This window comes from Dreissena polymorpha, chromosome 16, assembly GCF_020536995.1.
Source record: "Dreissena polymorpha isolate Duluth1 chromosome 16, UMN_Dpol_1.0, whole genome shotgun sequence".
Taxonomy (NCBI): Eukaryota; Metazoa; Mollusca; class Bivalvia; order Myida; family Dreissenidae; genus Dreissena; species Dreissena polymorpha.
The window spans coordinates 6,915,722-6,940,843 of record NC_068370.1 but is presented as its reverse complement, the minus strand read 5'-3'; the positions used below and the strand labels follow the sequence as shown (position 1 = coordinate 6,940,843).

The 25,122-nt window shown below is 34.4% G+C and overlaps 1 protein-coding gene and 1 long non-coding RNA gene across 2 annotated transcripts in view; one reads left to right on the top strand and one right to left on the bottom strand.

The window, feature by feature from the left end:
• LOC127861646 (RING finger and CHY zinc finger domain-containing protein 1-like) overlaps positions 1–25,122 on the top strand; it is a 473,873-nt gene that overhangs the window by 111,011 nt on the left and 337,740 nt on the right. The gene's annotated exons all lie outside the window — the stretch shown is intronic.
• LOC127861660 (uncharacterized) lies at positions 14,528–15,564 on the bottom strand. The gene is made up of 5 exons (XR_008040312.1): positions 15,551–15,564; positions 15,337–15,358; positions 15,140–15,183; positions 14,678–14,737; positions 14,528–14,537 (listed from the first exon to the last, which is right to left on the bottom strand). It is a non-coding gene; the product is annotated as an uncharacterized LOC127861660 (long non-coding RNA).

Below are 25,122 nucleotides of genomic sequence, written 5' to 3'. Positions count from 1 at the left end.
GTATTTATATTGTAAACATTGTGAAGGGTTTGGTAAAATGGATCTTAATTGAGGTATACCTACAATGATGGTGTTAATGACACCTACTATTGGCTTACAATAACATCAGGGGCACATATTTGCAAACTGGTGATTCATTTTTAATTGATTAACTATGCCTACAATAAAGAATTTAGGGGCATGAATGAGCTACCACCGAACTTTTTAAAAATAGTAATTTTAGGTACCAAATAAAAAAATATAGATTGAATTTAAAATGTAACTTTATTGAAAGTAAATTTACGATTTAAATAAATCAATACTATTTTTGGTGCATTTAAAAAAATATATCATAGTATAATAAATGTTGATTTAAAGACTGAATTAATGAAAGATCTTCAATTTATATTAATGCTATTAACAAATGTTCAAACTAAAATATTGTAGTATTGATTTATTAAAAAAAAAACATATACAAATATTAATGAATTTGCGATTCTAAGATTAATTCAGTCTTTAAATAAATATTTTTACTATTATTTTATCTAAAAATAAGTGTATCAAATCTTAAAAAAATGTATTATTGATTGATTAAAAAACGCCATAAAGAAATACAAATAAATATTACCAAAATGAAGTCTTGCTTTTAAATGACCTTAATATGTTATTGAATTCACCACTTTCGACGTGTGAAATATTTTCTTTATTCCTGTTGAATTCTTTTCAGTAATTGAGGTAATTAGTAACTGTTGTTGTTGCAATCAATGGTGACCTCCATACTCACGTCCAAAATGCTACTTTCGTGGAACAAAATCTCCATGGTTGTAAATTTGACTTCCTGCAGGCGCTGTAACGCTGTAAAGAAGACACCGTAACATGTCTTAGTCGTAAGAGAAGATACCGTAACATGTACACGGAGTTGACATGCTACAACTTTTTTGCAAAATCGGATATAAATTACCAATAATAGTATACACATGGGCATCACATGTTTTAAAATAGAGTGAACGTTATACAAACCATTGAAAATAATCATCGTGACAGAAACTGCAAGCAAGAAACAATTTATTGGATTTTCTATGTTTTGAGATTGAACTTCTTTCTTTTATCGTGATTTCTGGATAGAAAATGCCAGCGATAGGTTAGGTAGCGAGTAAAGACACATTAATAAATGATAATAAATGCCACATCCCGTTTTACGTGTAAGTTTAAACAAAGAATTTACCTGTTTAAACGCGTGTGTATGTCTATAACTGTCAAGACGCTGTAACGGATTGTAGTTATGACGCCCTATCGCGTTGTCGTACAGACGCACCTCTCATAATAACGTAGTTTAGCGGGAGTGAAACATCTTAACTATGTATTTAGTATTTTTCTGTGTCGATATTATTGAATTGTATATCATATGCACTTTTTTGCTTTGCTTCTTATAAGAATGACACAGAAAAAGGAAATCACTTGCATCTTTTAAGTAAAAGAGGTCCACAATTCTTCTTTTGATGAAATCTGTCATGTTTTTGTTTTTACATTAACAACGTATTAAGTATATTTGTGTTAAGTTAAATGTTTATTATTACTGTTTTATCATTTTTGTTCTATTAAAGTGTGAAGCAAATGAGTTCCAAATTTGTATTTGTATTAATTTTTTCTATAGATGAATGCTCATTTCACTCATATTTTACATTTTGTATATACTTAAATGATACGTTATACCGTATACTTATTCTATATAAAGGCTCTGAGTAAAATATGAATAGCTAAGTGAGTTTAGATTTTAACGACGTAAACGACATTCCACGCATAAGAAAAATTAGTTTTAAGTATGGGCGGGACTAAGCAAACATAGAACGCTGCACATGAGGATGATGAACTCAAAAAAGGGTGGAGTTTAAAAAATGATATGGATTGAAGGAGCTTTACAGGTCATCGTCAGTTTTCCATCCACAATCTTTCATTACAAAGTATATAATATTGCTATGACTTTGTTATGACTGTCAATGCATTTCATATGATAAGTTTTATCATTTAATACACTTCATGAAAGGTGTTTCCGGCACCGCGCTAAGCAATATTCTTAGGACTGACCCCCCCCCCATGCTCTCAATGAGGTTATATAGAATAATTGTAATTACTTCATATGGTTCATGTCTGATTAATTGCAAATATGATAGTACAATATTTTATTTTAATTGTAAATCGAGGAATTAAACATACGACTTTTAAACCATATATTATTCACCGCAGATATCCAACAACTTACGTTATACTGTGTTTTGTTGCAAGTAATGTGTGTATGACGTTATCACTGTGTCTCCTACTATAATTTGTCTTTCTATCGAAGAACATGGTCAAAGCATTAACATTATAGGTTACAATATACTAAATCTTTTGGGAGTGCAATGCTATACTCTTTAAAAACCTGAACATCATTTATAAGAAGACACAATTTTCTGTGTGGGCACTTGCCATGACTTTATTTTAGAATGTTTCTTTGTGCATGTGGTAGGGAAAACATTGATGTTTAACAGAAATTCAGTCATTTGCTTGAAGGTTAAAGACTACATGAGACTTTGACAGATGGCGGGAAACCCTCATCCACTGGTACGAACCCGGTAAATTGATGGCTGTAAAACAGTGACCGCTGATTCGCATCGAGTTCTTTCTTGCAAAACGCATGACCCCCCTTTTTTATTGTCTAAATCATTGCGGCTTGGAATGCTCTTTAAGAAAAGGTATGGTTATGGGGGTCTCTATGCGCAAAAGTTTGACTTTATTTTTTGTTGAAGTTATTGCTTTTACATTGAATTTGTGTAGGAAATATTTTGGTATATTGTAACCTAAACTAGCTTTAGGTAAAAATGAAATATCATCTGCAAGTAACAAAAGAGAAGAAAATAAGTGCCTTAAATGCATGAATTCAGATAATTTGACCTGGAATAGTTGTTTTTCAAGTTAACTTTCACCCTGATATATCCAAATAAGGGCTAAATTGCTTTCCGACTTGAATTCAAAGGCATATTGGTTGACCGTGTAGCGTTAGTGTGCTGCATGAAGTCAGAATTCAACGCCAGGGACTCCGTGATCCAGTAACGCAACAATAGCTTGTGCATAAAGCATGAACATTCAAACAGAGCCCCATTTCACCGACATGGAATGGCGGACATTTTTACAGTTTGGACAGTGCAGCAGACACTTTATTGAGGCGGCCTTCATTTTTAGTACAATCATGAACATAACAATGGTTTATTACTTCATATTATTCATAGAAATACACTAAAAATACTTAAAAGCATGTTTTTTGCCATTTTTTATCTATTTTTTATTGGGAATTTTGACTTTCAGGTAGAGGAATGTCTGCGACTAAGCCGAGGGCCACTGGATAAGGGTTGTTGATGGCAAAACAGGAATAATACTAAATTATTATCATGTACACAAGCAAATAAGCATATTTATGATGCTTAAGATGTTAAATACTGTCATAATCAGGTTTGTGGTCACTCAAACCCTTGCCGTCATGCAATTCCCCGTGCAGTTTGTATGGATAGTTCCGCGTCCTGACACGTAAAGCTTGTGCTTTGTTGGCAGCAGAAGTTGGCACTTAACAGATTTATCCTTGTTCCTAAGCATGTATGCAGTGCATCTGAGTTGATATGCTACTTGTAACCCTACAATTAGCTTGTGTTTGGTATTGTTTTCTCACAATATGCTTACAGTCATGGTCCCAGCTTGAAAGGATGTGGCGTCCGACTTAAACATAGGATTGTTGTAGCAAGTGTCCCCTTCATATTTTACCTAAGAGGGATCTTTCTTGACAAAATTTGGCACTTTCAGCAACCAGTTTAGTTTTTTATTTGGTACATGCTTCTCTCATTCAGTGATTTAAGGGAAGTATTGACCTTATTTGCTTGTCTTTGCATACAAAGGTGACATGGATCAATGATATTTGTTGTGTTGAGAATTCTGCGGGAAGCTGTGTCCCCAGAAGATGTACTAGAAACCTCTTTCAGGAAGCCTGCATTGATCTGAGCTGCCTTTCTGCCCCTGTTACTTCATAGAACTTCATTTCTAAGCTTATAATGCTCTCCAACATATATGTATCTTGTTCATTTTAACCTTTCCTTTCAGTCTAAACCCCCAAAATGAGCATTTTTGTCTTTCGCTCAGTTATAAACGCCCATTTTGACCAGATTGCCACCATAAAAATAGTCAAAAGTACTTATTTTGTGCCCAAAATATGAAATTTTGTATTCTCTTGAACCTCTGAATGACAGCTGTCAGTGCATATTGACCATCTGCTGCAGTTTAAAGGCACCCATGGCATTTTATGCTAGAATATATCATTGGCGAATGGTAAATAAATGGGCTCCGAGCAACAAGGCGCTTTCAAGATTTCACACTTTTATTAGTGTGAAACAACAAGTTATAGGAAGCTTATTGATTTCTACACTTCAAAGTATCTTTGGTCTCTCATTATTGCTTATTGGTTGTTTGTCTTGGATGAAATTGGATTTTTTTGCTTTGAAATTGACATTTTTGGGGGTATTTAAAAAAACACACACACAAAAAAGACATTATCAAAATTGCTTGGAGTGAAAATATCTAACAAGTTCATTCTTTCCCGACCCCGCATAAGCCCCACGTGCCTGTCCATATGGTTTGTTTTGGTATTTTGTTGCAGATATTGAACACAACAGCTTTAAATCTTAAAGGGACGTTTAAGCTTTAACAGGCCTTAAATCGCCTTCTTCGGACCAAAAACACCCGCATGTGAAAATGTGATCTAAAATGGCCAAATGGACAGATAATCCAGCCAAACTTAATATATTGGTGCAATATGAATAGGAAGATAATAATATGCAAGAAAAACACATTTTATTCAGAACATATTTTTCCCTTAGGTTACAATATACTAAATCTTTTGGGAGTGCAATGCTATACTCTTTAAAAACCTGAACATCATTTATAAGAAGACACAATTTTCTGTGTGGGCACTTGCCATGACTTTATTTTAGAATGTTTCTTTGTGCATGTGGTAGGGAAAACATTGATGTTTAACAGAAATTCAGTCATTTGCTTGAAGGTTAAAGACTACATGAGACTTTGACAGATGGCGGGAAACCCTCATCCACTGGTACGAACCCGGTAAATTGATGGCTGTAAAACAGTGACCGCTGATTCGCATCGAGTTCTTTCTTGCAAAACGCATGACCCCCCTTTTTTATTGTCTAAATCATTGCGGCTTGGAATGCTCTTTAAGAAAAGGTATGGTTATGGGGGTCTCTATGCGCAAAAGTTTGACTTTATTTTTTGTTGAAGTTATTGCTTTTACATTGAATTTGTGTAGGAGATCTTTTGGTATATTGTAACCTTATAGTACTGATAAGATTGGTTTTATGAAGTCGCTATTGAAAAATAAATTTTAAACAAATTTAAAGTCAAGTTGAATGTTAAAGAATTAAATCATTATATATCCTTCCGTAACGCCAGGTAACATAGTGAATATCAATTTAACACTCAATTGTATGTAAGTATTGTGTTCTTTACCACGTTGATATCTTTATAAAATACAATGGATTAAAAAGCATGTGATACTAACCCGGTGCAAATGTGGCTATAAAGTGCTATTTCCGCTTCTGTGGACAGTTCTAAATAAAACTAGTGTATATTGAAACGTTCAGATAAGTAACCATGGAGTATGCTCATTGACAACTTCAAGAAATATATTTTAACAATTAAGTTTCGATAATCTATTCAGTTTGTAAGAAATTATACACAGCATAGTTCATGACTAGTTATCACATTGGTTATAAATGCGAGTCAGCGTGGTATGAATCTAGGCTAAACCAATAAGAACACTACGTTTCGTTCATAACGCACGGTAAAGTATACATTCTATCCGCACCAGGCGCTCCCGAACAACAACATATTAACATAAATTTTTCACACAAGTATTATGTGTTACATGCCTGTGGTAATAGATTAAATTCGGAACTCGCGCGCTTCGGTTTTTTCCGATTTCTGAGCGCGCGCGGGAGGCACAAACATTGTCATTAATACAGCAATGACCAGTAACGTCTATATCCGATTTGCTTTCCATTCAGTAGTGGATAATACGTATTTAAACGATAGTAGTGTTTCTTTTAGGAAATGTCACAATTCAAGTAGTTTGTTGTTCTTACTATTACTATTTTTATTATTAATAATTACATATAACAAATCTAACACTGATATACATGTATGTCAGACGTTTAATACAGGATTAAAGTTTAAATACACCGTTCAGATGTACAGCCGCCTATACGAATGGGTCCAGTATCTAACAACCTTAAAAGACATGAAAAACAGACTTTGTCAGCTGGATGGTAATGAAGGAGCCTTTACAAACCGCTTGACATATGCAATATTTCTTCTGAAAAACATTATTTATGTTCTTGTTGTTTACGACATGCTTTATAGATATATCAAATAACAGTAATACAGTAATAAAGCTCGTTAGTGATGTGCCTTCTAATCTAAAGGTCTTAGTCTTAAGCGAATAATTGTCTTTACTTTTAAGATTAGATTAAAGAAAAACATCACAATAGAGCTATATTAATAGACATATAAATATCAAACTGATATGGAACGATATATTAGTTCTAGTTATACAAATGGACTGAGGATAGTAAGGTTTTTGTTGTTTGGTACTTGCCTATATGATTTTAAATATATTTGAATAGTATAATATATATACGATGGAGTCAATGTCTTGGTAGTTTCGTTGACAAACTACCATTAAAACCGTATGCCCACGCCTACGCACAGTATGTGCAATGGCCTAGTTACGTGACCAAAGCTGTTTACATGTACCTGCAGCATTCTATCGTGTTACATAGTATTCTTACAAATTAAACACGATCGAGATTAGTTTATCTAAAGAAAAATGATTGAATCCTGGTATGTTTATCAAATTTAACGAACGTTTGGGCAGAAAAAGTGGTGTATACTATACAGTGATGATAGAAATTATTGAGTTACTCTCTTTGAAAATATGCTAGTCAGCTTTTGTTTGTACCTACCGCGCGTGCTCAGATATCGGAATAACCCAGACTGGTGAGTTCCGAATAACAACTATTTCAAAACAACTGATGCCATTTCAGTGCGAATTGAATTATTGTCGGTAGGCAGTGACTTTTATAATATTTAGATAATCGAATATCAGTGATGAGGAAATTAATATCAAATCGAATAGAAATTAAGTAAGTTTTATTTACATTTTGTAAAGGAAAAATTATTTAACAAACGTCGTGTCGATACAAATGTAGGATAATAAGCTTCATTTGTATGTTAATCTTAGAAATAATATAGTTTGCGCACATAAGTGGGTAGAATTAAATTTATTCTTATTCTGCTTCATCACCTCTCTGCTAAATATGGTCTGCCGTTTCCGGGACGAGAAACGCCATGCATGCAAGTTCAGTTTGACATGTGCACAAATAGTGATCATCGTCTTCGGATTTGCAGACGTGTTGCAGTATTGCCGAGGTGACTGATGCTTAACAAGTGATGGTCAAATTGTCTTCAATGACGGTAATCGTTTGGTAGTTGTAAAGCTAAATAATTCAAAATCGTTGTCAAAGATTTTGCATATACTTGTCTCATACATATGTTCATACATGTGAATACATTACAACTACATGTACATACATTTTAAAGCGCTCCATTAATTACACAAGAACAGAAACAATCAGTTTAGTGTCTTGATGTTAGTATAGAATCAACTAGAGATCATACTATGTTACGAATGCGCTTGGATAACTGTCACCCGAATACTCAACAGACACGTTTTGTACACTTGCAATAGACAATAAATTGAATATGCAAAGAAAGTTAATACTATCTTAGAGAAGTGACAGGGCTTTGGCAAGCACATTGTATGATGTTCAAACGCTCGTTTTTGTAGCCAAACATACATCTTTTGACTTCGTTTGTGACTTAAGTATTTAACATAATATGCAAAGAATTTGATAAGTTCCGTTAACAGTTACATAACCTAATATAATGATATTAAACAGTAGATGATCATTTGAGTATGTAAAAAACGAAGATGAAGATTAAATCTGTATCTTTCCTTAATCGTTCATGCAATGTCATATATTTGTGAGATTTTGTGTTAATCTACAATAACATACAATCAATTTCTGTAAAACCTAAGCTGCAAAGCAAATACTGACACAATTGTTTCGAATGTAATTTAAACATAAAGATTTGAGAAAATGACATGCATATAAAATTATGTAAATATTTATTGTTATATAACCTGACTAAGTACATGTTTTGTATTCAGACGCAGATCAAACGGAGCAGTTGTGTTCGATCGGAAAGCATTCAAATGGATAATGAAACCCCATCTACATAACCATGTTTACATCTCGGCACAATCCGAATTGCTTTCTTAAAGATAAATGAACAATTAATTTTACACAAAAGGAAATACAACAGTCGACACAAAAACATAACAAAAGACAATTATTATAACTGATGTCATCACAATGTAACATCTCTGCAAAGCGTAGGGGTTTAAAATGATCTTAAGGCATGTCAAAAAACCCACACAACCCCATTGTTTTAAAACAATAATTCATATGAGACATATGTGCAGTGATACTTATACCACTGAGTTACAATAGTGAGATAGGTTCACTGCTACCTCCGCATCGTCATGGTTTGCAGCAATGTCTGAATTGAGATCAAGTGACAGAAACATCTGTGCCATTGTCCGGGACAAAACATTTCGCTTTCAATTTCTTCTTCCTTGAAAACAGGACATAAAAATTGAAACGCGTCAATTTCAGTCCTAGCTTTGTGACAACCCATAAAAGACCTCTTAAATGCATCATATTGTATTTGTAACATAACCATCGCGTTAATGACCATAACGTATTGCTTTTGTATAAAATCATAGTCGATGGAGAACACGGAATGACTGATCTTAGTAAAATACCATATTACGTAACCAATGTAGATAAATGAGTAAGAAAATATATTTTTGTGTTGATTTATCAATATATGTTAATAAATAATTGATCTGTTGAATGAAAATTCGTTGATGTTAATGTATATATTCATCATCTTATTGCAAACAAAATGTGTATATTTATAAACATATAGGCAACATGTTTATTGAAACGAGTTCTGCTAAAACGCCCTATTATTAACAGCAACAAGACCTTATCTTATATTTAGAATCGATCTACCAAGTGTGCTTGCGATCATGAGTGCTATCATACGAATTAATTATAATTAATAAATCACTGAACAAATGTGGAACTATAGAAAATGTTAAATAACGAAAATAATACAAACTAATAGTTTGTCTGTTAATGGACATATATGGATTAATGTGAATAAAATATTTTAAATCTTGATAAAATAAAACTATGCATTACAATCAGTATTGTATAAGTATACATGTGCATACATACATATAAACACGCTTGATGCTTTAGACATTCCACGTACTGTCATGTACTCAAATCATGTCAGTTCAAACATAAAAGAAAGATAACTTCAGTGCAAAAAGTCGCAATCCATTTAATAATGTCCTTTTTTGCATACTTACTCATAACCATTTTTTTTCCTTTTAAGTCAGGAAATTAAAAATATAGTAAGGGGCAGTTAGTGCGTATGCATGTGTTTTACTTAATGTTTATCATTATGCATTTCTAGACAGAACATGTCGCCCTGAGTCTTCACGTACAATGTCATGAGTGATAAAAACAAAAGAAACTGCAATGCTTTTGATTTGCACCTAAATACTTATTTACTGGAGAATGCGCTTGAAATATAATGCATTTTACAAATTTGTAAACAATAGGTCAGCTGTTACGGATATACACAATTTGAATTTGCTGTGCCCTAGTTCAAAGTATAACTCAATTCATCTTTTGGAAACAAACACAATCAATATATTACAAAAGCACCGAGTGTTCACTTTGCATACGTGTTTGCGTTTGTTGAATCACACCTCATATACGATGTAAATGAGTCACGGACATTATATGTTGTGTTTCAAAAGAAGTCGCGCAAATGTTTGGTTTTGATGAATACATATTGTTGTTTGTTTATTGCTGCCGATAAATGGACTTTCACGTGAACATAATTAGCTGTATCTAACATTTCATTCATGTGTATGCATAAGTATCTAAGCAATAACAACGAATGGTTAACTATATTTCTGCAATTGCTTAAAATGTTTCTGTCTTGAGACGGAAAAATACATATTTCGTTATACAACGTTATATCAAGTTGTCATAGCGGAAACAGTGTAGTTGTTTTTAGTTGGATTGTTCGCCGTTTCAGTAGCATTTCAGTCTTATCACGGCCAGTTTACCAATGCATACCTGTCCTGTGATCGCTACTAAGTGCACACATTTATGCAAGTAATTGACAACTGCCGTATTTAATCAGATGTTTGCGAAGAATGGCCGTAGACAAGACTTCATGACCAATCCTAACAAAGTTATATTAGTATCAGAGCAGTTAACACTTTGATATTCACATTGGCTTTCCGATGCACTATAATTTACTTCTTTCCAATACTTCAAATAAATATATTATGTTTCCGGTAGAGAACCCGTTTAGCCAGTAATACATATGTGTTACTACAAACCGGTTTATAGAATAAATTATAATCGTTATTGTTAAAACGCTAGTCGGCAATTAGGTTGTATTTAGCCAACTATTTGAACGAACATTAACAGACCTGACATTTTCTTGTACATGTATATAAAGTATTATCATGTGTGAATATTGTAACGAACATACGGATTAACAATTTACAATGCAAATATCTTGGAAAAGTAATATAAATAAATAGACAAATGCCAATCCAAAGACGAATATTAAAATGTGTTTCAGTCAGAGTAGAAAAAATCGAATTTAACTTTTTTAAATAAAATAGTCGAATTTCAAAAGGAATTAATGCTTAGTCTATCGTTTGAAGAACATCCCACTTAGTACTTCATCATCCACATTAGGGAACATGTTGTCATTTACCTTTTTCTCTTCGTTCAACGGTGCGATTTTCCGAATCGTTTGTCTGTGGTAAGGTTGAATTGCATGTAAAAACAAATATATGCAAGCTACGTACATTTAATTACAATACACGTTAATAGGGGGTTAGGAGTCGAATTTTGTTTACAATTGATAAGATAACTTGAGTCATACTTTCAGCTAGAAATAAAGCCTTCCCCAGGATGCATATGTAGAGCTAAAACGTGTAGCTTCATTTGCACAGGTGCTTTTGCAAACGTGATGAAACACTTCCTTAAATTATCTGATCCCGATAGGATTTACATAAAAAATGTTTCAAAAAATATAAACTCTACGATATCTTAAAAAAATAACAAACGAAGTAACCTTGCAATTATAAAGAGTATATTCACAAATAATAAAGCTAAACACTCAAATATTGCATATGTTCTATATCTTACTAGACGTTTCATGTGTCACTGTAGTATATTTCATCATACCGCTACGTGGATATATGTCTGAAACAACGTGGCATGATATTTGTTTTCTATATCTGTTCAACAGGAACTAGTTATATCAGTCAATGTTTGGAAGTAGTTCATATTGCTTGGAACGAAATATAAAGCCGTCATTTCAAGTAAAATTGAATCAGAATCAACAAAACAAACAATAAGATTCCAAGATGTTATATATCTTATACACAAAAAGCAACATAAACAGCAAAAACATCAACATATTTTACACATATTAAGCGCAAGTACTCATGGCGACATTATTAACAAATCAAGCGCCAAAAATCATATCCATTCCCGCAAAATGCAGCGTCGCAGTGATTATTTTTAACAATTGCTTGTAAATTGTGTGACGTAGAGGTATGATAAACTGAAAAACACGTTACTGCCTGATCTTTGTGTAAAATATCAGGCTCGGCAGGAATAAAACAACGGCTCGGCAAGCCTTGCCATTAATTTTAGTTCTAAGCCTCGCCTGATATATTACATTACTATCATGCAGTAACCTGTAATTCTCGTTTGATAGTAACAACATTATTTGTGTGTAATACAACCGTCACTGATATTATTTTGGTAACATAAAGTCGTTGTGGATTTATTGTGTTGAAATACAACCTTTAATTATTTTATCTTGGAAAAACAGCCAGTACTGATATATTTTGGTTAAAAAATAAACGTTTCAGCTAATATTTTGGAAACAAACAACTTTTCCGGATATTATGTTGATTTAATACAACCATTAATTAACCATTGTATTGTAATGAAACCGTCACCAATTCTTTTTAGTGTAACACAACTGTTGTTGTTTTTTTAATTCGGTGGAATACAAGCATATGATGTTGGTGATTTTTTTTAATAAATGAAGTTGCCATCGTCAATATATAAACAAAGTGGGTATGGCCGTTTCATTAAAAGAAACTGGAAGTTAAACTCGATTTAAATGGTTAATTTTAAAATGTATTTGATAGAAATTTCTTTATAAAAACATAAGCACAAACTCAAATTTACATGCGTTTCATGCACAATTACATAAATAAATGTAAAACAATATTAACATTGATTTATAATTATTACTGTTACTTTAATTACACAGTCAGTTATAACTAAATGTAATAACCTGTCAGTAATGTTGTTTACAAAAAATGGCACTCACACCGGAGCTTTTCTGTTCCATTTTTTCAATCGAATGTTACCATTCAAGTTTATTCACATCTAATGTTCAACATAATTATTGTGTCCAAACCTTCGCATACATATATCACTGGTTCCAGGCATAGCTCTTACACATGTCGGAAAACACAAGTGTTAATGGTCGAATAAATATATTTAATTATTATGTATGGTGTTTTTTCCTATTAATATTGCCTACTACACATAAGATATACAAAGTCAAATTGCGTGCAGAAATGCACTGGGTTAACAAATGTCCAATTCAAGAATAAATTTGCTTGCGTTTACCCATAACCGATATACGTGCGGTCACGGCTAAACGATACATGTATAGTAATAGAACAGGGATAAACTCGTGGCAACGGATAACCGCTAAACATGTGTTTACACATAGTTATTGTTACAGATAACAGATGGACATATTGTTACTGGTAACCGACATTCTTTATGTAACATATTACTGATAAACGTGTTGTTGCAGATAATCGATAGCCTTATGGCTGGATATTACTGAAAGACTTGAGGTTGAATGTATTAGATGAACTTGTGGTTTACGGACGTATGGTATCTGATAACCGACAAACTAGTTTTTACAAATCCCCGTATAACGATTAAAGTGTAACGTATAACTGATAAACTTGAAGTTACTGAGAACAAATCGTTACAATGAGTTTGGTGTTGTTGTTGGTGCGACCAACAAGTCAATTATCCCAGCATAGTGTTTATCCTCTTCCCCCGCAACTGTTTCGACCTCTGAAGAATCTTGAAGAACTTTGAATGTTGAAAACTTGAAAGTAAGTCATTAGTATATAAATCATTTGAACACATGTATGGAAGAAATAATATATTTGATGTCAAATACTATTTAATAAACAAATTTCATGATTTATATTCTGTGAATATGCATTTACACATTTGAAAATACACGCATTTACACGTTTGAAATAACATGCGTTTATAAACTTTAAAAGCACGTGCAGGTGTAAAAAGAGCACTCTAGATTTCATATACGAGCCACGATGAATGTAACATGTTTATTTGGTTAGTAAATACTGAACAACTTCTAGACGCGTCTTTACTGCAATAAAAAATATCAAACCTTATGAACAGCATTTGAAACGCTGCAAGTGTCGCTTTGTCAAACTTGACCATTTCCTGATAATAAACAAAATGTTACAACAATCTAAGTAAACCATCAAACAGACATCTGATATGGACATACTCAACATCGTATACCGCTTGTTCTAAAATGTTTAACGATTCAAATATATGCGTCTATGAAGTTAATCTTAAAAGGCATATACTGTTTATAATTTACTACATGAAAGAAGCAAACTGAAGTCATTAGCAAAAGTTGAACTATTTCATGGACAAAATTGAAACTAGACGATTTACAGCCTAACCTTGAAACGCTGTAGGGGGTTCATGTTCCAAAACTCGGACTGCAGTAATGTACATCTGATCTAAGAATATATTTTGCCGAGTTTAACATTAATATATATACTATATGTATTGTACTACATGAAAGTAGCAAACTAAATTCATTAACAAAAGTTGAAACATTTCATGGACAAAAGTGACACTATACGATTTACAGCCTAACCTTGAGACGCTGTAGAGGGTTCATGTTCCAAAACTCCGACTGCAGTAATGTACATCTGATCTATGAATAAGTTTTGCCGAGTTTAACATTAATATATATACTATATATAATGTACTACATGAAAGTAGCAAACTTAATTCATTAACAAAAGTTAAACTATTTCATGGACAAAAGTGAAACCATACGATTTACAACCTAACCTTGAGACGCTGTAGGGGTTTCATGTTCCAAAACTCCGACAGCAGTAATGTACATCTGATCTATGAATATATTTGGCCGAGTTTAACATTAATATATATACTATATATAATTTACTACATGAAAAAAGCAAACTGTATTCAATAACAAAAGTTGAACTATTTCATAGACAAAAGTGAAACTACACGATTTACAGCCAAACCTTGAGACGCTGTAGGACGTTCATGTTCCAAAACTTCGACTGCAGTAATGTTCATCTGATCTATGAATATATTTTGCCGAGTTTAAAAGACGTGCATAATAGCACATTTTTCAATTAAAAAGCGTGCTCGTGAAAACTATCAATACGATTTTACACGACGTAAATAACGATGCAAATGTTTAAGAATACATGTATATACAAATAAACAAAATCCGTAAACATTATCGGAAAGGAAATGAAGTCCTCTCTAGTCTGTTACGTAAGGAAATTGACCAATTACCCTACAATACAAAACAATAATAACACATAAAACATGATTAAGGTTGCGGTCACCACCTTGAAATGTTCCATTAAAAGAGCTGTAGGTTTAAAATGATTAAATAACAGGTCGACACTCACACGTTGCCCAGAATTTATCACTTACATACTCCGACAAAAACAGAGAGTAATCAAAAGTATTACCTTCATTTCGTGTCCTTGGTTTACATACAAGTAGTGCAACATTTCTGAAACATACATGCGGTTCAATAGTTTCAAATAAAACATACGATACAAATACACGTTTGTATTAGCTTAATTTAGATATACGTTTCTTAAACGATATATGGCATGTTTAACCTCAATATTTAATCATTATGAAAATACAGCAGGAATAATACCTTTTGTTAGCCACAGAGTTTTCTGAAAAATGAAAATAAGTAAACAACGATTTATAGGATGGACGTGTTCCTGAAACAAAGTATTTAACGGCCTGGAGAACAACATACAGCCATACATCACAACATTATAACTTCACATGTTTGTAGTATAATCTTTATTATATGATCATCCTAAACTATTTCGATATATATTTGTAAAATGCATTACACATACCTCGCATTTTTCGTTTTCTGCAAACGCATACGAGTACCGTTGCTGCGAGCAACAATAATGTGCCACAACCAACCCCAATTAGCGGAACATCCGAGTTGAGTGTGGCTACAGAACGGGCAGCTATTTAATAGAGGTACATGTTTTTACACACTTTCTTGCAATATTTGAAGTTGCTATATACATTTTTGTAGAGAAATATAAATTAATGTTTACAAAAAATTATAAAATATGGTTAGTTATCTTGAAGGTTCTATTCTGTAGTCCGTAAAATTCGTTTCTGCTATTCATCCATCCATCAATACGAATAAGATATCAAAATGAAACTCAACGTCATCAGCAAAAGAGAAAGCGTATAATTACCCTTGCTACATTATATTGACAAGCCGCAAAGGTAATTACACTCGCTGGATCTACATTGTTATTCATAAATATGTTTGTTAATGAAGAACTTATTGAAACTATGTGAATCAATGTATTTCATAAGATAAACTTTTATACCTGTCTGCTTTTCTACGTACGGTAATGACGGTTATCAAATAAAAAGGACGTGTATATGTAAATATTGTTTCTCAGACTTCTATCAATCTTATGTTTTTGCAATATAAATGTGATGACAAGCACATTTCAAATAAAAGGAGCAAACTCGTGAATTCGAGAAAATAATCTCGCGTTTCATGTAAGGTGTATACACCATACACAAATTAAGCCAAATGATTTATAGTGATCGTTTATGCGTTTGCTTAAAAGTTGATACATACACATATCTACCATGTGTGAACATTGATCCACACATCTGTTTACCTTTCATCCAGACGAAGAACGTCTGATTCCATGCGTCACCAACACCATTTCCAGCGAACATCATTTAGCGACCAATGTCATGCTGAGTGAAATCTGAAATCGTTAGATACGACGTTAAATCAACTGTGGATATTTTATATTGCCATCCACCAGTAAGGGGGAAGCAATTAAAAGTTCCATTCGATTCTTCAACATCACATTTCTTCCAAACAAAGTTTGAAGGCTTCGGTACTGGATACGCAATCACTGTGAACATCAGTATGACAGTTGAATGTAGGGTAGTAGTGGCGTTGAACTCTGAAGACATATTTAAAGCAGGTCGTGGGGAGCCTAAAAGAAAATCATCGACATACACAAATAAAATAAAGATTTAATCTCACATATTTTCACAATAAAGGGCGATTTAAAACATGACTTTATTGAAGATATCGTTAAGATCGTGCATACATGTTCTATAATTATAATGTACATGTATATAATATATATGGCAAATTAAACAACTAAATCATACATTTAACAACAACGTTGATGTTCTTAGATTTTGACTCTTCTTCGTTTAAGATGTTCTTAGCATAGCACGAGTATTTACCTGTGTTAGCGCATGTCATGTTTTCCATATATCCGAGAAAACCCCCATTCCGTTGCTTTTGTACACCACTTTTGTTGATTATTCGAATGTTTGGACTATGGTTTCCTGTGGCGTTACATCTGAAGGTCACGCTTTCGTTCTCATTTACAAGGATCGAGTCACTGTATCCCATAGCCTCAAAGGTAATTAAACTCGCTGGATCTTCAGTGTTATTCAAAAATAAGTTTTTAATGCACGCTTGATTGGAACTATGTGAATCCATTTATTTTCATAAAGTAAACCGTTTGCTTGGCTGCTTATCTACGCTCCGTATTAAAGGAAATCAAATAAAACGTACGTGTAAATGTACATATTGTTTCTCAGATATCTGTCAAGCTTATGCTTTTGACATATATATGCGCATCGCTCTGTGATAAGGGCGTTAAATTCATGTGTGTAAAGTGTCGTACCAGATGAGCATCGGCAGTCCGAACAGGCTATTCAGGAACGACACTTTCCGCTTAGAACAGAACGTCTGTAAACGAAAAATATCATAAAAGCGGAAAGTGCCACCCCTGATTAGCCTGTTCGGACTGCACATCTGGAGCGACACTTTCCGCACATGTATTAAACCTCTTGATTAAAGAGCGTGACCCAAATTTGTGAACTTGTATAAATGATCTCGAGCTTAGTTAAAGATGTTTACATCATACACATATTAAAGCAAACTGTTTTTATGTTGGTCGTGTATGCGTTTGCTTAATATTTATTACATACAAATATCTACAATGTTGGCATTGTTACATACCAAAGTAAAACATATATTAATTTGTGTAAGTTTATTAAGCGCATATCGAGCTTTGGACATGGAAAATAATGCTGTATAAAATATCAGTATGTAAATAGAAATTAATATAGTAGCAGTAAATTTAAAGTTATGAGTTTAATCTTCGTCCCATTTAAAAAATACAGAAATAAATCATGCAATTATGTTAGATTAACATGAATCACTTACATTCAACATTTAAATGGAATGAAAATTCAGATTCACCGCTGTAGACATTCTTAAACGAATCCATTATCGAATACCGTAATGTGCAGGTATAATTGCCAGCGTTCTCCCGTCTGACATATGTCCAGTATATTGTGTTGTGGCTCTCTGAACACTTGTCATCTCCTTGCCTCATCCACGTTACCAACGTGTTAATGTTTTGTTTTGTACATGTTATGTTGAACGAATCGTTCTCTTTTACAGCATACGCGTTATTGAAAGCAAACTTAGGTTCATCTGGAAACATTACACTAATTTAGATTATCTGTATTAATTATATTATGAAAAAAAAGAAATAATAATGCCGACATCATCTAACTAGTGGTCAAATTTCCTTCTTTTTAGTTTTACATGATAATGCCGATGTAGAAATATCATTCAGTAAGTCTAAGATTTTAAATTTTAGGAATAATTATTTTACGTCAATAATAAAGCAAATATGAAAGATAAGATGGAATTTTGATTAAGTTATAACTTACGCAAAACATTCAGATTTAGATGCGTGCATTCCAATCCATGCTCCGGAACACCAACTGCTGGTATCATGTGGTTCTTGGCGCAACATTTGATTGTCGTGTTTTGTAATGCGCCAACATTACGGATTTGTAATACGTGATGTTCAGTCGTTCTATTCAACAGTTGCCAATTAATCTGAGGTGATGGTTTTCCTACACTAGTACAGTAAAAGTCATAGTCTTTTCCCTCGTTGATGGTGATACTCTTTAGAATGTGATTACCGTTGTAACTTATGGTAGGTGCCGTTGGTGGTGCTAATACATAATTATGTTAAATATAAATATTCCTAATACATGTTTTATAATAAAACTATGCGGTCACAACACACATGCATAACAATATAATGTCAACCAAACTTATCACATTAAGTAGATAATCAAAATACTTTCCTTTCAAAAAGTATTGAAATGTAAATAAATCTTACTGAGAATTTCCAAATTTAGATAACTTTCGTTTCTCCCATATCGCTCGTTGTTGTCTAATGCTTTCATTTGATTTTCCAAAGAACATTTAAATGCCCCATCGCTATGGCGGCCAATGTTTGTAAAGTTAAGCCACTTCCCATTTAGTTGAGAACTTTCTTTGTCCCAAGTTACTGTGGCCAATGGGTTGCTGTCTCCCAAGCACTATACGGAGATGTTTTTTCCTTCTATTATACTTACAGTGTTTGAGTTAATGTATTGTCCTCCTACTTTGATCAAGGTTTTTTCTGGTTTATCTGAAAACCCGTACAGTTTAAGCAAATTGCATCTATGGTTATGTACGTGGGGCATTGATATGCAGACGATGTTTTTTAATAACGGGGTTTAATCATCTTAAACCTTGGACAAATATAAATGTTTAAATGTTTAGTTTTCCGTAATAGGCGATTAATGAAACAAGTCTGTGTGGTTATCACAGTGTTATTGTGATGAAAACGGATAATAAAAAAATCAATCGAACCATTTTAGATATACAATATCTTCACTTAATATTCCAGTGGATCATAATTGTTATAGAATATCAAAATAAGCAAGTATGTTTATCAAACTAAATTTCTGGCAATATAGCTAGCTTAGTTGACCATTAACATGAAATATACTTACATAACACTTGTAGTCGTGGCTTCTCTGAATGAATATAGCTATTATTCTCAATAAAATTTGCCAAACAGTAAAGGTTCCATCCATGGTGTTTTCTTTCAGGAATAAAACTAAGTGTACTGTTGACGCCCTCTGTTGCTGATGCCTGTGTTTGGGTTAGCGCGTTAGAGCGATCACGTGTATGACCATTTTTAAGGTACCACGTGAACCATGCCACAGCAGTATCTGAACGTTGACACGTGATATTGAAAGCGGACCCAGCAATAACAGTGCATCCTCTCTGGCACGGAGGAGTCAGTTTAAGCACAACACCATCTGACGAACTTATAAAGAAACCTTCAAAAGACAATTATTTAAACTTTGTTAAAATTTGATATGTACATGACAATTTAAAAATGACACATAATGAGCTGTTAAATTGTAATGTTGATGGTTTTATGTTGTTTATTGTTTATTTTAGATTGAATGATGTGATTAATTCTCAACGAGGTACCGTGTCAACCTATGTTATTGACTTGACCATTCAAAGGCCAATGCTGCAGCTTTATTGATTTGACGACGAAAGTCCGTCCATACTTAAGGAAGAGGCGAAAGAGGCAGGAAGATCGCCGGGTGTGGACAACGTCCTTTTAGAACTGATTAAGCAAGGAGGACAGGCAATGATTTAAGGACTTCAACAATGGCAGCACTATGCCAAAAGATATTTGAGGAGAACAAGTGACTCAAGGAGTCGACCAAGTCTCTGGTCATCCCCCTACCGAAAAATGGCAACCTCGAATGAATTGTGCAATAATTACCGAACCATTAGCCTCATCAGTCATCCCAGCAAAGTCATGCTTCGCCTCATCCTCAATAGATTAAAACGTAAGATGAAGGAACTGCTTGATTCAGAGCTGAGCGGAGCACAGTGGAACAGATCTTCAACTGCAGGCATCATTGCGAAATACCTGCAACACCAGCGTGAGCTCTTCCACAACTTCATCGACGTTTAGGAAGCTTAAGACCGCGTGTGGCATGACGGCCTATGGCATGTTAGGAGAAGATTCATCACGGAAGGGCTGGTGCAAATCATCCAAGAACTATATGGAAACGCACGCAGCGTAGTACGTCTTAATGGAAAGCAGAGGGCGTCCGTCATGGATGTCTTCTCTCAACCATCCTGTATAACCTTGCCCTTGAGAGGATAATTCAGGAGACTCTACATGACCACACACCTCTATATACATCGGTGGAAGACCCATCTCCAATTTAAGATTCGCTGATGTCATTGATCTCATGGGTGGCAAAAGCAGTGAAATGTAATACATCACTAACAGACTCTAGCAGGAGCATATGGGATAGACCCGCTTCAAATACTTTGACGCAACTATGTTGAAGGATGGTACCAGTGCCGCTGAGGTCCGAATACAACTTTTGTTTGGTAACCAGCATTAATTTATTATAAAAATCTGTGTCTTTGCAGACTGGGGTGCTTTTGTTTCCCGTTCAATACATTTTATTTACCTAGTCAATAGGTATGTGGGGGTCGAGGGCATCCCCTTTCACGCCGTATATTATTCATTTCATCCGAATGAAACTTGCCATTGCAATCGCAGCGATGGCCAGAATGAGCACGTTGTGGACAAGCTGTCCCATCAGCTTCCTCACCACGTACAGACTCTACAAGTCCTTCATAGTTTGCTACTTCCTACTGTATGACTGCGATACCTTGACGCTTCACACGGACACAGAACGCAGGCTATAGGCCTTTGAACACAAATGTCCCAGAAGACTGATCCGCATCTCCTACACGGAGAAGAATACCTACGAGTCCGTCCGGCACATGACTGCAACACTTGTTGGCCCACACGAGCCCGTCAATCGACAAAATCTGGCTTGGTTTGGACACGTCACCAGGAACGAATCTCTGTGCAAGGCTGTTCTCCATGGACATGCTAGAGGGACGTCGACGTCGATGCCGTCTGAAGAACAATTGGATGGACAATGTGAAACAGTGAATATTTCTTCCCATGGATGAAATATTCTCAGCAGCACACAACAGACCTGGCTGGAGGTGGATTTCTGTAACGTCGTTCCTTATTTCCCCCCAACGGCCAGACCGGTAAAGGGAATGACGATGATATTACTTATGTGTTTTGTGGTGTCTGATTGTATGATGTGTTGACATCGGATTCATCAGAATATTTAAGTCCTGCTGTTTAATTATGTTTATGTTTAAGTGTGTTTTGTTTAATAAAAGATTAAATAAAAGCATTCATAGCAATGTGTTCTTACAGCAGTTCTAAGTGTTGCAATCTTTAATGCAAACATAAATTTTAGTGTTTAAAGTTGTGTTAATTTAAAGTTATCGTTGAAATGTAATTGAATACAAATTGTAAATGGCGAGCATAGGGCGATGAATATTCCCAAACAATAAAACATGGATATTGTTTTGGAATCAGAAAATATTAATAATGTTTACACATCCTAATGTTTTGTTTATGCAGCTTAAAATTACACATGAGAGCTGTAGCATATCTTTATAAGTAGTTTAACCTTTTATCCAAATAAAGAATACACCAAAAGTAATTCCTAACATTATGAAAACATTAATGTTTTATAAGCGCACGTCCCAAAGCAGTACTGAAATAATGAATGCCAGACATTCATATATATTTCCTTATTCCGTTGATTGTTATTATCATTACAAGGAATTAATTTTGTGCATCAGATAGATCGAGGTAAGACCATGCAAAGCCCCTGTATTAACACTCGTGTTATTTAACACATGGACCTTGATAGTTTGTGGTTGTTTTCGGACTGGCGTATTTTAGATGGAAAATTTCATATCGATGACCATATAGTATCGACTAATTTTACCCTAATGAGTAAAAGGTTGCTGCTGGCTTATTATCATTATTACTTTTATACTCAGGCTGGCATCTCTCAACATCTATAAAGTACTTACAGGCTATCAGCATTATAACATTTATGGTAAAGCAGTAATTGTAATTTTTACATAATAGCCACGAAATATATTCTACATAAAGGTTCATATGGTACTATGGATGCTAGTGGACACATTACGTGTGCATTTCTTGGCTTTCTTGTCTACATAGACGTTTGATATAGGCTGTATACTATACCGGGTATTTAAACACTGAATTATTCGGTTAGAAATTCTCATGACATTAGTACTTAGTTATCTTTATCAAAGAATTACTATTTTTCTGTGTTATAATTGAAGGAGATAACTTACAACGGATAACAATACATTACAATTGTGACACCGCAATATCGTTAATAGTACGCAAAGTACATAGGATATTTGTATTATAATATATTTCACAGAAGTGTTGAGGGACGATAGTTAATGTCCCCGAAATACACTAACGACGCACTTATTATCATATTTAGCACCTTCCCACGCGTACGATGTTAAACACTACACATACGATTGAGTAAGTAATCCAATACAAATCACGCGCTTTTGAAAAGTCCCTTATTAGCGAAAGCAAGATTAGGCACTCTGTCTAGTATTACCTTACGGTTTTAAACTGTTGGCATATATGGACACACTTTTAATAACTACACATGCGGTCAAAAATAAGTAACTTGAGATGAAAAAACAAAATGTTTTCATGGGAGCAATTCGAAAGTATTGTATTAAAGGCAAGATACGTGTTGTCTTTACATAACTGGGCAATAAATGTAAAATATTACACCGAGTACCGAACTTAATAATAATCAACACAATAATAATAAGTTAATCGTTTGCAATTGATAAAAAACAATCTCCATTGACAGTGTGCATTTAATAGTTCTTAATTGTTAAGCAAATAATAGTTATGTTATAGCGTGTACGGGTAGTCTCATGCACAGTTAGATATAGAACACTTGAAAACATCGAATAACTGTACATAAGCAGTACTCCTTAGATTAGAATTAGGCTTGATATGTCTATACGTGTAATTTGTATATTTTAAATCAGTTCCATACAAGTTCCATACAAGAAGATATTATCACCCGCAAACCTCTGCCGTTGGGGACTCATACCAGACCCTAAATGCCAAATGTGTGACCGTCCCGGCACTCTAGAACATGTTCTTTCTTGCTGCCCAATAGCTCTGTCACAAGGAAGATACAAATGGCGCCACGACAATCTCCTCAGAGAGGTGGCTGACTGGCTGGAACAAGAAAGGAAAAAGGAACGCAGTAGCACACCGCGACAACAGTTGATCAACTTCGTGAAGCCATATGAAACTGCACAGAGACAGCCAACACAGAAAACCTCAATCCTCAACGGCGCAACCGAATGGAGCATGAAGGTTGACCTTGACAACAAGCTGGTCTTCCCAAGTATCGTGCAGACAAACCTCAGGCCCGACATCGTGCCATGGTCAGAAGCAGGGAAACGACTCATCATAATCGAGTTAACTGTACCTTGGGAAACCAGATGCGAGGAGGCCTACGAGAGGAAAAAGTCCAAGTAAACAGAGCTGCTAGAAGCTTGCAACCAAAGAGGCTGGCGTACGTGGTTGTTTCCCATAGAAGTAGGCGCTAGAGGGTTATGTGCACAATCCGTGTGCCGACTGATGTCAGCAGTCGGGTCTACTGGCAAGGTTAGACGGCGGACTATCCAGAAACTAAGCTAAGCTGGATGATGCAGCTTGGAAGAAGTAGAGCTATCGACATTCACATCGAAGCTACGGTGGCTCCTACCTCCCGAGATGTCCATAGTATAGGGGCGAAACATTGACGACGGAGGGACTCCATGCTGATGATGAATGTCGATCAACAATACACAACCACCAACCTGAGTCTACAGGTGATTCATGGGTGGATATATATATATATATGATTGAAATATTATGGTGTTGAAAAATGAAATAATACTCACACATAAAAGATAAATATTGCAACGTAGTTTATAAAAAAAAAAAAAACAACAACAACAAATGAGCTTGGCTTATGAGTTAGAACTTGCGCTTTTAACCCGCAATACACATTGAACTGTTAGATTGGCAAGCACCATTCATGCATTTGACTAAATAATTGCTCACGTGTAAACTGTATATCGCCTTCAATGTGTTGAGGCTTTAAGGATCCAAAATAAGTGTATTGAATAGGAATATATTAGTACAATGCCTACGTCCTCGGTCCATATACGGTTTGTGGCTGCCTCTCTGGTCACTATAATGCCATTGGGACCTCAGTGGGGTTTACTATTTCTTAAATAGCTTCTAAATCGAGCTGTTAGGAACAGATATATAATCTTTGTTAAAGTAAATGCAATTATATTAGTTAAGGTAGTGCACCTCTAATAGGCACATATCCAAATATCATCTAATTAATTATTTTCTTAATCAGCATCATTTCACTGAACTACATGCAAATTTGTAGGTAGGCTTTCCATGCTTTTTAAAAAAATATACCGATTTTTTCAAAACCACCCCCACGCTCGGCTTTTGTCCAGTTTATTTTCACCCCTGGGGTATATAAAAGTTCCATAATTCATTCAAATTTCCAAATATGGGCATGCAGTTGGTGTGTACAGATGCTGTAAAGGTGTTTA